The sequence below is a fragment of the Panicum virgatum genome, chromosome 3K (assembly GCF_016808335.1).
Source record: "Panicum virgatum strain AP13 chromosome 3K, P.virgatum_v5, whole genome shotgun sequence".
NCBI classification, from domain to species: domain Eukaryota; kingdom Viridiplantae; phylum Streptophyta; class Magnoliopsida; order Poales; family Poaceae; genus Panicum; species Panicum virgatum.
The window spans coordinates 20,211,882-20,225,499 of record NC_053138.1 but is presented as its reverse complement, the minus strand read 5'-3'; the positions used below and the strand labels follow the sequence as shown (position 1 = coordinate 20,225,499).

General features: G+C 53.2%; 1 long non-coding RNA gene across 1 annotated transcript; it reads right to left on the bottom strand.

Moving 5' to 3' along the window:
• Positions 1-7,356: 7,356 nt before the first annotated feature.
• LOC120701302 lies at positions 7,357-8,826 on the bottom strand. The gene is made up of 3 exons (XR_005686030.1): positions 8,696-8,826; positions 7,709-7,806; positions 7,357-7,592 (listed from the first exon to the last, which is right to left on the bottom strand). It is a non-coding gene; the product is annotated as an uncharacterized LOC120701302 (long non-coding RNA).
• Between the last annotated feature and the right edge of the window lie 4,792 nt (positions 8,827-13,618).

Here is a 13,618-nt window from a genome sequence, read left to right as displayed (position 1 = left end):
TATCAAGGCTGCTATCCACTAGATTTCACGTCATAGGCTCAAATCAAAACTTTGTTTTGACTCTCTATGTCAGATGGCTGGTGACAAGAAGGGCAAGAGCAAGATGGTTGTGCAGAAAAAGAAGAAGCGCACCCGTGAGGACCGCGAGCGAGAGCAGGCCGAGGCAGTGGCAGATGCAGCTGACAGGCAGGGCTCACTCAGGATCAGAGAGCCTCAGGCTCAGGGGGAGCCACAGCAGCAGTTACGTCGCTCAGGACGTACTCAGACAGCTCAGGCCACACCTGAGTCCCGCTCACGTCCACGGACTCGAGGTGGTGGCACTCAGAGGGGAGCAGGTCATGCACCGCAGCAGCACACCGACAGTCAGACTCAGACAGGTGGTCAGGACAGTGGTGAGGAGCTGCCCGAGGTTGAGTTGTTCGATCTCAGGGGTATTCCAGGACCTAGGGTCAAGAGATTGCGTTATGTGACCCCAGAGCAGTGGTTTCCCGAGCAGAGGGATGTCGGGGTTGATCGTCGTTTTTACACTCTGCTTCAGGAGTCTTTTTACCACACCTAATGCCAGTTGGACATCAAGATTAGTGAGCACAAGATGCTCCACTGGGTAGCTATGCGTGTAGCAGCAGGTGGGACTCCAGTGCTTCCTCTCTTTGAGAGATATGTTGGATTGCCTGCTCTACTCAGTGAGAGGTCCAGGTATATTCGAGAGTGGGTTCGAGTCTTCTACGCCACTCTGTTTATTGAGGAGGACCGGCAGTTTATAGACTTCATGTTCCAGGAAAGGCACTATCGCTTGACCCGAGCACGACTGGCTACCTATCTTGGAGTTCAGATTGCCGAGGAGCCACACTTCATACACTATCAGGCTTATGGCAGCACGGTACCTCCTCGACGTCCTCACGAGTCTCACGTTCCATCTGATGAGGAGATCAGTGTTCTGTTTCAGCAGCCTTTCCTGCCTGGCACACCGAGGACTCCGGACAGGCTGACTCCCATGGCACACACTATCCATCTAGCCTTGAGGAAGAGCTTGTTGTTTCGGATTGGATACAACGAGGGGATCACAGCTCTGCAGCAGTGGCTTCTACTTTATATCATGACAGGTCGTGACTTTGACCTAGTCGACTTCTTTATCTGCGAGCTAGAGGATGTGATTCTGGATGGCATGACAGTTCACCGTCGGCATCCGTTTGCTCATTGGATCTGTTGGATTCTGGCTCAGCTAAGTCAGAATGAGCATATGGATGAGCTGGAGCACTCGAGGACACAGTTCAGTTTTTACTCACCAGCTACTCCTCGAGACGGTCGTCGTGGCTCGAGAGGCCAGCGCCGAGCACAGCGGGTTCTGGATGAGCATTTCTTGGCTGAGGGCAGAGTTGCAGATGATCCGACAGCAGCCGAGGACGCTTCACTAGCAGCTGCAGAGGCCCAGCTCCCACACTACCTGATCACTGACTCAGAGGACTCGGAGGATGACGAGGACTTCATTCCCACTGTTACCGTCCCTCGAGGAGCTCATGATGATGAGGCAGGATCTTCTGGTGCAGCACGAGCCCCCGCTCCTCCAGTCTCCACCGCTCAGGTCACTCAGCCAGATGCACTCGCTGCTATTCTTACTCGGCTCTCAGATCAGCAGGACAGATTTGCAGCAGCTCAGCTGAGCATGCAGGCCGAGCAGGCTCGCCAGCAGGAGGCCCAGACTCTGGTGCTTGAGGGGATTCGACAGCAGCAGTAGGCCATGAGGTTACAGCTTCAGCAGCAGTCCCAGATCCAGCAGCAGATGTTTACCTTCTTCTCGGGATGCTTCGATCAGCTGTACCGACACACTGGACTGCCAGAGCCTCAGCTCCCTACACCCCAGCAGCTCCAGTTCGACCTCACTGCTCCTCCTCCACCTGCTGGCTGGTTTCATGCAGACACCCTTGTCATCTTTCCCGGTGTCACCACTTCTACCGACCGGGTTGTTTGCCAGTCCTGTTCCTACTGCTGCCCCGGCTCCTGCTCCACAGCCTAGTGTCTGGACAGCCGAGCAGCGTGCAGAGTTTCATAGACAGCAGCAGATCCTACACCAGCTCCAGCACCCCTCGGCTCAGTCACTCACGTTCGACTCTCCTTCTCAGCCCGAGGTGCTCCGTCCGTCCGTCGTGCGCCCCACTCAGCCAGACCTGACTCCCGTCACGTCTGCTCCTCCGACGGACTCCACGATCGTCGCCGCGCCAGCTCCTACCGCTACTCCAGCTACTTCTGCTGCTCCGACGACTCCGGTCGAGCAGAAGTCTTCTTCGGTCGATGACGACTGGATAGACGACGACGCCGACGACTCCGCCGCTCAGTTCTCCACCGGACCCAGCCGGAAGACCCCGCCTTCTCCTGCTCAGGATTAGATCACCTTCCTTTTTGGTGCTTTGTTGCCAAAGGGGGAGAGGTGTTAGGGGGAGGGTAGAGGTAGAGCTAGAGAGAGAGCTCGTAGTTTTCAGGACTTTGATTCTTTGTATCACATTTGGTGTTAATTCATGGATATGTACATTTGTCGTTTGAGTATGCCGCTCTTTGAGACATATCTATGGATTTCGTTTGAGCCGTTGAGCTCTTTGGTCCTGCTTTTGGTTTGCTCGTGTTTTTCCTGCTTTATCTTTCTCGCTCTCTCGTTATTTATGTTTGTGTTGTCATCAATCACCAAAAAGGGGGAGATTGTAAGCATCTAGGCCCTCAAGGTATGTTTCGGTGATTAATGACAACCATTATTGTGACTAATGAGTTTGTGCAGCTTAATAGATCATTATCGCTCATTTGGTCATATGTCAAAAGAGGCCCCTCAATTTCGGTCATTCAAAAAGGCGATCTCGGTTTTTAACTTATATTTGTCAAGGCTAAGGATCTTTCTAGTCCTAAGTGTCACAAGGTTGAGAAGGACACTTAGGTTAGTATAGGTTTTATAGTTTTGTAGTGATCGCACTATTAAGAGGGGTTCATGAGTTAGTAGCTTGATCAAACTTGAGTTGGCCCTAGACATATTACACACTCACTCAAAAACAGCAAAAGATGGTCAATAGAAGTCAACACAACTCTTGGAAGAAGAAACAATCAAAGTCACATTCGAATCCAAGTCAAAACAGCTGAAAACAAAGAAAATCAGTAGCACCGGTTGAACCGGTGCACTAGCATCGGAGCATCCGATGCATGGCGGAAGGACCGATGCCCTGTCGGTCTATCTTCTCTGGATGAAGGCAGACATCAAGTAAAGCACCGGTTGAACCGACGGTTCAGAATCAAAGCACCGGTGCAATGAAAGTCCTTTGTTCCAGAAAGCATGTTTTGATGGATTTCAACATCTCTTCAGCACCGGTTGAACAGACGGTTCAGAATCAAAGCACCGGTTCAATGAAAGTCTTTTGTTCCAGAGAGCATGTTTGATGGACTCCAACTTCTCTTCAGCACCGGTTGAACCGATGGTTCAGAAACAAAGCACCGGTGCATTGGATGTACTTTGTTCCAGAACGCTTGTTTGAGTTGATCAGCGAACCTCTTCAGCACCGGTTGAACCGATGCCCCTACGGAGCATGCACCGGTGCAATGACGCAAGCGTGGATACTGTGTCAGAACTCCAACGGCTACTTCTTTGACACAGAGAGACCGGTTGAACCGATGCCCATTTTCTATACCGTCGGTTCTTCCGGTGGTCACAGTTTTTCTGCAGAAAACCTCCAACGGCTATGTGACCTCCTCCACTCTATATAAGGGTACCCCCTGGTTCATTTCAGTTGCCTTTGACACCTTGAAAACCTGAGGCCACCCTTGAGAAGAAGAAATAGAGCTTTGAGCAAAAGAGAGAAGATCTAGTGCTTAGTTTGTGCTTCAACCTTGAAGAACTCATCCATTGCAAGTGTAGCAAGTGTGCTTGAGCTAGGGCCAACTGAGTGTAGGTCAAGTGAAGGCTTAGGAACTTGTTACTCTTGGTGTTTGGCAGCACCTAGACGATCTTGGTGATCGAAGTGTTTCTCGCGGAGCTTGCCAAGGATTGTGGGAGCCCGGAGAAGAAGATTGTACGTGGCTTGAGCTCCACCACGCCGGGATTGTGAACGGAGACTCTTAGTGAGCGCCCAAGTCTCGGTGACATGGGAGGTGGCAAGACTCTTAGTGAGTGTCACAACGTGGATTAGGGGTGTGTGCCAACACATCGAAACCACGGGAAAAATTCGGTTGTCTCTTGCACTCTCTTTCATTTCAAGCACTTACTTTCATGCTTTCTTTCATGTGCTTGACCTTAGAGATCATAGCTTAGCTCTACCTTGCTTAGTTTCATATCTTTGTTAGCTTGTGTAGTTTGCTTTGTTTAGCCGGTTGGTGAATTGAGCCTTACTAGCCTTGCATAGGTTAAGGTTGTTTTATTGCTTTAGAATTTTGAAAAAGGACCAATTCACCCCCCCTCTTGGTCCATCGATCCTTACAGGAGGCGACGCCTAGCGCTACGAAGACGAGGAGGGGGCGGCCGGTGGGGCGGAGACGATGAGCTAGGCGGCGGGGCGGAGTCGCGAACTCGGCTTCTCGCCCTCGCCGTCTCGCGGTCGCAGAGAGCCAGAGACGAGGACACCAGGCGGCGGCGGAATGAGTGCATCGGGGATGGCGGTTGCGGGATAGGGTTGGCCGGTTGGGGGAGCGAGGCTGCGGGGGAAGGGGGCGCTACCGCCTGCTGCTGCTGCGCAGATAAGGGGCGGGGCGGGGAGGCAGTCGGGCGGAGCCGCGGTCTGCGGAGGTTAGGGTTTGCTTGGGTTGGGACCGTGGGCTGGGTGGGCCGAGTGACCCTTGGAGTTAGCGGGCTGCCATCGGGCCGGCCTGCTAACTCCGTGCCGGGCCGTGCTAACCCACGGGCGGGGGTGACGGCCCAAGCCCGGGCACGGTAGGGAGCGGGTCGTGCCGTGCTTGGGCCGGGCCAAAATTGTTTTGCTTCGGACAAGCCAATGGACTGCGGGCTGCATGAACAACTATATTCCGAGACAGGGAGCGCCATGACCGTCGCATGTGTCGCCACAGCCATGCCGCCGCACCGGCTCAGTGGCCGGCCGTGGGAAAGGCTACGGCTCCAGCTAGCGGCGGCTACTCGGGGACGTGGTGATGGTGTCATGGTGTGTTTCTTAGGAGGCAAGCGTAGGAGGTGGTGGAGAGGGATCAAAATTCTCGGCGGCGGTGCCGCACGATGCAACAGTGCGACACCGCCCAGGATGATTACGTGTGGCAATTAGCTCTCGCAGGATTGCGATTTCGGGGAAGGTCGTGGGAGTTTATTTTGCATCGTTCGAGCCGGCTGCGATCAGCCCGCTCCAGGGAGCCGAGCCCTCAAACCATGATCAATCAGGCGGGTGTTCCATCCTCGTCCGTCCGTGTTCTGTAGACAGCTCCGTCAAACACGGATCGAGCATTCGAGCCACACACCTCGTAGTCGCTTGGAGAATTCTGCTGCCGCCAGCCAGTGCCATCGATTGAAAATCCTGCCGCTGGATATTCCTATACGGTGCTGGGAACATGGTCCGATACTCCCTTAGTGCCATCAATGCTCACGGTCGAGCAGGACACCGTCGCCGTCAAGTCGGCAGCAGCTGCTGAGACCGCACCATCGAGGTCATCATCAGATCGCACCATCGAGGTCATCATCAGCTCCGGCCATGGAGATGCTGCCCAGCTTAAAGATGAAGAACGACCAGGCGGTGGGCGGCGTCTGCAGGCCTAGCAGAGCCGGGGCTTCCACCGTGTCCACGAGAAGGGAGCGGCTGGATTATTCTGAAGATGTCGTTGAATCGGCTCGATCACAGTCGGCTCGATCGGACGATGCGAAATAAACTCCCGTGGCTCTCTGCAGAGTCGCAATCTCGCGTGTGTTGATCGCCACGCGTAAACATCTTAGGCAGTGTCGCACAGGTGCCGTCGTGCGGCAGTCGGGGGGGGGGGGGGGGGGGGGGTGGGGGGGGGGAGTTGGAGCGGGTGTAAACATATGTAAAGCTATGAGATCGGTGACATGGCGGTGGTGTGTTTTTTTTGGAGTTTTTTTTTGTTGCGTTTGTGAGGCGTGTGTCGCCAAGTCGGGCACGAGCGGCAGCAGAGCTGCGGCCATGGTGGCCTGATGCGTCGTGTCACTTTCCAGAAATTTGGGTGCGACGTATGTTTGCTTTCTTCGTTTTTTAGTCGTATGTAGTATGTATGTATGTATGTATAGTAGTAGAGACGTATGGCATACATACAAAGTCATAGTAAAGCATGCAGATAAATAGAAAAACATCTCACACTATAATAACATTCACTCAAATAATTATATGCTTTGTTCTCATAGAATCTCTCTATTTTGAGATGCATAGCATATAGCATAATAAAAGTACAGTTGAGCCGATATGACGCTCCGGACGGCGGGCCGATTACGGGAGCAGCGGCGGAGAGCATTTGGAATTTTTTTTGAAGCCTCTTATCTAGATTCATGCAGCTGTAGTATCTGTTCGTACATGTGTATACACACTCACACCACACCATACATACAAACAAACCTACATCTACATTCAGACCAGAACCGCGTCCTTCTTGAAATCACCGGAAGACTCCGTAGACGACGAGCACGTCGCAATACCTATGTGGCTTCACACGCGAGAGGCAATGACAGCAAGACGACCAGCAGGCCACCTCAGCTCCTGTACAGGACCTCACAGACCCGACGCCGGTACCGGAGCACACGCCGACGAAGAAGAGAGAAGTCTGGAGTATCTTATTCCACAAAGACGACGATGTCTCCCCCAAACCAAGCGCCATCGGGAAACACTGACCTTATTCTGCCGTCGACGAATCTGGGGAAGAAGCTGGAGAAATCCATCGCTCCAAATCGAAGCCTGGACTCATCACCGACACCTCCACCCCCAAATCCACCGCAGCACAAGGAGGAACCGCCATGGAGATGCCGCCACCGGAGCAGACCACGAAGACGACATCAGCAGCGCAGCCCTCCAAATGAGCACCATACTCACGAGCTTACCACCGAGAAGCACATCAGCGAAGATATGCTCGTCGGGGTCTGCCGGAGAAACAAAATCACCACTACCCCTCGTCGGATCCAGCATCAAGAATGACGCGGTCACCGAAAAAAAGGAGGGGAACAGCTGCTACCCATCACCGACTAATCGGCGTGGGAGACCTACCCTATCTAGAACCTACTAGAAGCTACTAGAAAGGACTATACACCGGACAACGAGGAGGCTCCGGTTCCCCTACCCCTCCGGCGCCGGAAAGGCTACCGGAGGAGAGGGGGAACCGGCCAGATCGTCGCCGGAACGATTCGCCGCCCTTATCGCCTCGCTCTTTACTGTAGCGCCTGGATTGCAGGCACTGCATTGTGACTTGCAGGCATCCCTTGTGCGGTAACAGTAATTGTAATATGACTTTGCGGCCATGCAACAATAGCACGGCTTATTGTCACACACTTTTTTCGATACAAAATATCACTTCAAACTTTCCGGCCACATCATCTAAGGCTAAGGCCGTGGAAGTGGAATTGACCGCCATCGCATCATCACCTTCACTACTTGCAGCCAGAGGAAGCTCTAGACGATGACGTGCTGCTGGTGAAAACATGGATGGATAAGGGATAATTGTAGTTAGATCATGCAGGCTATATATATGGCAAAAACTCAATTTGGCGAAATGAGACATGCATTATTGTAATTAGTATACTTACATTGTGCTGGCGACGATACAAAGAGCACGACGAGAATGAACACGGCTGACACATGGATGGGGCCTCTGCAACTCATCGTGGCACTCATATTGGATCCTCTGAATGAACAGCGGCGGCGTATTAGAAATCGATCAGCTTATCAGCTATAAGCAAGAATTAGCAATGCGGCACGATAAAAATAGCTTGTAGTGCTTGGGTTTTTATAAGGAGATGTGGTAGTGACGTGCGTACAAGGTGAGGAAAATAATCTTTTAATTTCAATTTCGATCTCTTGCCATGTGCAGCGCCCACAATTTCTCCAAATCCGCGTGCCGTGGATACTTTCACGGGCCGGGACAGACGACCAGAGAGAGAGAGAGGGAGGAAGTGAATAAGAATCTTTAAAAAAATTTCTTAATGAGAACAAGATCAATATCCCGAATTTAATTCGACATGCCTATTTTATAACCGCCAAGGTAATACAAGACAACTTAGTTACGTGCTCACCCTAACACGCTCACCATAGGAATGGACAGGAAACACTGAACGCAAAGTGAAAGTCAATGAAAAACAATCTACTCAAGCAAGGCATGACACAAAACGGAAGCAATAATTTATCAAAGTGCCAAAAAAGTTTTTTCCAAAAAAAACTTGCAAAATTGCTTACTTCACTAAACATGCAACCGATTGAACAATGATCAGCAAGGCTCAAAATCAAGTCGGAAGTATTAAATAAAAATCCAATTAAAAGTCTAACAAAAAATATTTGACCTAATTAATATAAAAGCAACTCAAGCTTATTTGACTAACCATGCAAAGACTAGCTATAAGAACTAATCAACACAAGTCATTTCAGAATGCAAAGAACCAACCGCGATTCACAAGAGTAAAAGCGAAGAACTAGCTAAGCATGGTAAAACATGTGGATCAAACAATTTATTAATCGAAATCAGTGATTAAATAGTTCTAGTAAGAAATCGTGAGAGGAAAAACGAAATCAGGACAAACCTGCCTCCCGCCTGTGTTGGAGATCGAGCGAACCAAAACCAAACCGAAAAGGCAAAGAGTGGCCAAAGCTTCACGTGGTAACTTTAGGAAGAAAGAGAGAGCAAGCCAAGTGAATGAGAGAGCAAATGACATAGTCCCCACCTCCACCCCGTTGGGTGCTATTTATAGGGAGGAGGAGGTGGTTGTTTACATTTATTCTATTGGTGGGATCGAATATTACAAGAAAGTCCCTATGATTTACAAATAGGTACCTGAATGCTGCAACTAGTCCCTAGACCTCACAAATAAGCCCTTAGATCAATATTTCGGGTCTCTTTTGTACACAAAGGTGTGTTAACCCCCTGCAAACTTAAGGCACACCCCCGATAGCCGAGTCGCTTGACCCAGCTGCTGCTCGAGCAGCGTGCACCCCACCAGACAGCTCGACCCCTGAAGCGTCCCCTCATAGGAGAGGACTTAAATGTGATACAAAACACCAGTCCCAGGAGGCTGATGCCACATTTATTACATCAGATGGTTCAAAACCGTACAAACCTTGGAGGACACTCGCTATAGATAATAATAATAATTAACCAAGCTACGACATAACACCAGACCGCAAACCACATGGGGTCTAGCACGGGCTCAGAGTATTGCGACAGCGGAGGCATCTCGACAGGGCCGATTCCACAGGCAAGGTTGGGTGTAGAACGATAACCCTACTTAGCGTCGTCTGGCACGAAGTCTGGGTCTTCTTCTGTAAAAAGTAAGAATGGGGTGAGTACAAACGTACTCAGCAAGTCCAACATCACCCACGGAGGGGGTTATATCAGAATAATATGCATAGGTATACCAAGGATAAGGTTACGGTTTAATTTGCAGAAAGATAAATTTTATGCAGGGGTTTATTTAGCAGAAAATATTTCAGAAACCAGTTTTTGTTTTGAGTAACACGGGGTTTAAGTTTTAAACTGTTACCGGACTCCCCGTCCGTCGTAGCACACGGCACAACTGCCGGACACAATTCCAAAACAACTCACACCATCCCATCCCAATGAAACACTAGTTATGTGACCACACCGTAACTCGCCCAATACCGTGGGCACGGCTATTCGAATAGTTTTTAACTCTGCAGAGGTGTGCAACTTTACCCACAAGTAGGATACCACATCTCGAACACCGTCGTGTCGGTGTAGATCCCAACATAGCCATTACCCACCTTAGTTAAGCCTGACTAGCCATCACGGGATTCACCAAGGGGTCATCGACCTAACTCTGAGGTATAACCGGGGTATAAGTCACACTGAGCATATCCCTGCTCCTTGGTCACCCGTTGCTCTCAGCTCTCCTGATGGCTATCAAATTAACTAGTGGGATTTATGCTAAGCCGTTGCCCATTCAACGGTCGAGTGGTTTGCACGATAGTGGAGTTAGGTGAGATGACACATCAACTCGGTCCTTAGACTCGACAAGATGGATATCTCCCTTCTTTGCCCTGCCACATTGGCACGAGCACACCAAATGGCAAATCCGTAGAAATGCCATCCATCCCGTCTAAACTTTCTTTACAAAAACACCACATTTATCCCATCCCACAAACACACACATTTTCTTTATAAAAAAAAATCATATTATGAGTAAAGTCATAAGCATTCTAGTATCGATTAATGTCCAAGCAAAATTAGACATTAATCTAGGTGGTCAAGGAATGGTCATCACAAATCAAGGGGTGGCTATCCAACCGTGTTTTCATGCAAGCAAAACATATGCGATTTTATAAAGCAGGCCATTGGGTTGAGTTTATAAAAACTAGGACAGAAGCATGCATCAAAGGATGGGATTGAACTTGCCGTCTTCAAAGCCTTCTGGGATGTCCTGTCCTTCGGGCTCAGGGTCGCGGAACGGGTCCTCGTTCACCTGCTCACAGTACTGCTCGTTGACGGGTTCTCCTTCGTTTACTCCGTGGTCTACAGCGCACACAAACAAGCACACAATCAATAAAGATCTATCGTTGAGCTCGGATCGGAAGCACATAAAATATGGAGTATGGAGTAATATTTTTGGGTGGTTTCTGAAAGTCACGGCTGGAGCTAAGTTAAAAGAGACGTGGTAAAGTTTCGGGTTGATCCGAGGTCGTTTGGCGCATGAAATGATAGATTAAACAAAAGTTTAGGGGTTAAATAATGGTCCAGGGACCTGTTTGTAAGTTTCTCGGGGGTAGAAAGGGCTTGGTTGTAATTTTCTAAGAATGCTTGGGCCTATTAGAAAAGTGTAGGGGTCTAATCATTATTAAGTTTTAATAGCTGAGGGTCTAATTGCAAAATAGGAAAACAGGAAGGGTTCTTTTGGTTAAAAGGGTGGGGGTTCTTTACTGAATAGAGGAAAGGGGAGGGGGTTTTGGGCTAAATGGCCCTTTCTTCCTCCTCTCTCCACGGGAAAACAGGGGAGGCGGTCAGGGGGGGCGTCGGCGGCGCTCAGCTGGCGGCCCTGGCCCTCGGGAACGACCGGAGTAGAGGGGGAAAGGGGGAGGGCGACGCTGGGGTTCGATTCCCCTCCTCAATTTCAGAGGAGAGGGCCCGCGGGGAGGAGTGCGGCGGCCATGGCCGTGGTGGGTCGGCGGCGGCCGTGGGCGGCGCGGTAGGGGCGGCCAGAGGCGGGTGTCGGTGGGGGAAAAGGGAGAGGGTGGTGTGGGGGTTTGATTACCCACCTTGGCTCGGGCTGGGAAGGAGCGAGGGGGCGGCTCCGCGATGACCAGCGGCGGCGGCGCTAGGCGGCCCTGTTGGCGGCGCTAGGGAAGCAAAGGGTGGTGGCGGCCGGAGATGCAAGGTTCAGGGCGGCGCCGAGCCCCTTTTATAGAGGGAGTATGGCGGTGGAGGTGGGGTAAGGCAGTGGCGGGCGTCAACGGCGGCGCTGTGCCAAGGTCGCCGGCATCGTACGCGCACAGGGCGATGGCGCGGGCGGCGAGGCGGGATGTGAAGTGTCGGGCAGGCGGCGACCCGGTGCAGGTGGTGCTGTGCGTCGTCAACGGCGGCAGTGGGCGAGCGGGGCAAGGCGGCGTGGCGTTGCATGAGCGTGTGCGCCGTGGCGGGGCATGGTGGAGCAGGGCGAGCGGGACCGGCGGCGTGCGCGTGTACACAGCTCGGGTTGCGGTGGCCTGGTCGCGCGGGCGGAGCGAGGAGCGCGCGCGGCGGGGTGGCGCACGGGCCGGTGGCGAGTCCGCGCGCGTGTGCGTGCGCGCGACGTCGTGGCGGTGCTGGAGCGGCTCGGGCGCGGCGGGTTTGGCACGCGCGGATGCGTGGGCCGCAGGCCGGGGCGGGGCGCGCGGGCTGGGCAGGCGAGGCGGTGGCAGGCGTGTGCGGGGAAGGCGGGGGTGAGCCGGGCCGGGCGTGGAGCGCGGGTAGGCTCGGCGGGGCACAGCTGTGCGCACGGGCGGGTCGTGTCGCGGCACGCGGCTCGCGGCGGTGTGTGCGTGCACGGGGCAGGAGGTGGCTGCGGCGCGCGTCGCGTGCGGCCGAGCGGTGACGGGGCTGCTCTGCAGCGCGCGGGTGGCGGCGGGGCTCGGCCGTACGCGCGCGGGCGGCCGCGGCGCGGCGCGCGCTTGCGTGCGCGCGGGTGCGCACGCGTGGGGGAGCAGGCGTGCGGGGGCGGCGAGCAGGGTGCCGGGCCGAGCGGCGCGCGAGCAGGCCGAGCGGGGCGCGGGCGCGCGTGTCCAGGCGAGCAGGGGTTCGGGGCCGGGCGGCTCAGCGCGTGCGGGGAGGAGGAAGGGGTGGGGCCGGCCGGCGTTTGTGACAGGGGAGGAGAGAGGTAAGGGAGTGCCGAGCGCGCGGGGAAGGAGAGAGAGAAGAGGGAGGAGAGAAAAGAAAAGAGAGAAAAAAAAGGAAAAGGGGAAAAGAAATGGAGGAGAAGGAAAGGAAAATTTGAAAAAGGAAAAAGGGAGGGGGCGAGTGCGCGCCAGCGGCGACCGCGGCCGCGGTCGGCCACGCGCGGCGTTGGTCACGCGTGCGCGGGCCAGGGGAGGTGAGGCACGCCGAGCGGGGTGGCCACGTGCGGCAGGAAGCGAGAGGCTGGGCCGAGCGTGCTCGGCAGAGGAGAAGAGGGAGAAAGGAGGGAGAGAAAAAGAGAGGGAGAGAGATTCGCGGAGACGATCGCGACGGGTGGTCGCGCGTGGGCGACAAGCAACCATGTGACGCGGGATGGGACGGCGGTGAGGAAAAAGAGAGAAGGGTTCGGTCGGCGGAAAAAGAACAGATGGACACGTCGAATGGAATCAGGTGTTGGAAGAACGGGGGTTTGGGACAGGGAAAAGTTTCCGGGAATTAGGGTTCTTGGTTTTAGGAGGATTTCGAGCTCAACGATGGAAAATTTTCTTGATAAATATTTTATCACGTGTGATTTATTTGGTGAATTTTTCAGGACGTTACAACCCCGCAGTGGGACGCCCGGCGCTGCTCGCCCCAAGCTGCGCATTGCTGGCCTCGCCCCGTCTGGGCGAGCGCCTCTCTCCTTCGGTCAACCCTAAAAATCTCTCTCACAAAATAAACAGGTGGAACTCCAACCAAAAGAGATGCAAGAGGTGGCTGCCAACTATAACCCTCCACGCGTGCGCACATATGCTTGTCAAAAGACCAAAATATCTTTATATGAATCACATAATCCAAATACCACTTATGGGTAAAATCGTCCAAGTTTTTAGTGGAACACTGGATGGACAAGCCGCTTTCACAACTTTGCTTCACCTCGACCCAAGATTCGTGATTGCTTCGCCTTGACGCAAGCTTCATGATGACACCGTGTGCTCTCTGTCACCGGAAGCACTCCTATGCACTTCGCTACATCAGCAGCAGACCCCTCCATCCAATTTACAAACTTTGCTGTTTTCTCCGCCCTGCCTCGGCTCGCGAGGAGGGTGTACGAGTGCGAACACGAGACGAGGCGGGTCGGGTG